Source organism: Mastomys coucha, unplaced genomic scaffold, assembly GCF_008632895.1.
Source record: "Mastomys coucha isolate ucsf_1 unplaced genomic scaffold, UCSF_Mcou_1 pScaffold4, whole genome shotgun sequence".
NCBI classification, from domain to species: Eukaryota; Metazoa; Chordata; class Mammalia; order Rodentia; family Muridae; genus Mastomys; species Mastomys coucha.
The window spans coordinates 17,131,419-17,132,564 of NW_022196910.1; the positions used below are offsets into that span (position 1 = coordinate 17,131,419).

General features: G+C 42.5%; 1 protein-coding gene across 1 annotated transcript in view; it reads right to left on the reverse strand.

The window, feature by feature from the left end:
- Positions 1-1,146, reverse strand: part of Slc17a8 (solute carrier family 17 member 8) — a 50,437-nt gene that overhangs the window by 8,120 nt on the left and 41,171 nt on the right. The window lies entirely within an intron of this gene.

A 1,146-nucleotide genomic window follows, 5' to 3' on the forward strand; every position in this document is an offset into this window, starting at 1 on the left:
CACTTCCTGGCCCTGGCATTCCCCTACACTGGGACATAGAACCTTCACAGGGCCAAGGGCCTCTCCTGTCCTTGATGACCGATTAGGCCATCCTCTGCTATACATATGCAGCTGGAGCCATGAGTCCCACCATGTGTACTCTTTGGTTGGTTGTTTAGTCCTTGGGAGCTCTGAGGGTACTAGGTAGTTCATGGTAAAGATTTTTAACTGTTTGCTGCAATATCCGTAGTACTGAGAGAGCCCAGCACTAATGGATGCCCAGTGCTGAGAGAACAGTCCTGATCTAGCAAGTACTGTGAGAGAGTCATGAAAGACCCCAGCGCATGCTCCTGACAACATATAGACACTGCTGTCATATGCCTCCAGTTTCCAGTTCAGAATTTAAGTAATCTAGCACATTATTTATACACAGAAAGCAGTCAAGAATGGTCTCAGACCCAGCTCTGTGTACCCCCAAGTCATTGGCTACAAACTCTTTGTAAACAATCTTTTCCCTCATGTCCTTACTGATGAGCTCTATTTTGATGGACACTTCAGGCCTTTCCTTTAGGGTAGTTTGGGAAACAGATAAAATATTTTTCTGTTCTGGTATATTTCCATCTGTTTGATGCTTAAAGTGACTTAGGGACAAAGAGAACTTGGAGGCAGGTGAGCCTCTATCTCTGTCCTTCCTTTACCGCTGTGTGACAATGGGAAGATTTATTATTATTATTATTAATAATAATTATTATTATTACTATTATCATTCAGTAAAATAGTGAAAAGCTCAGTAAAATGTTGCCATCACCAACTGCTTCACAATGTTGTGGGACAAAGGTGATTATTTCAACAGATACATTCTCATTGGGCTTCACATAGGGCACTTCTAGAGTCTGTAAGCACAGTGCTTTGAACAATGTCCTCTCCATACAGTCAGCTGGCTTCTGCTCCTGTCAAATAGAGACCAAATAACATTGAACCCCCCTAGGGTAGTTGTGAGAGTGACATGCAGAGAGTTTTGTGAAAGCATCCTCAGCATGGAATCTATGCTTGATTATAGTAAGCCCTCATCATCACCACCACCGCCTCCATCATTGATATCATCATCATCATCATCATCACCACCACCACCATCATTGATATCATCATCATCATCATCATCATCAT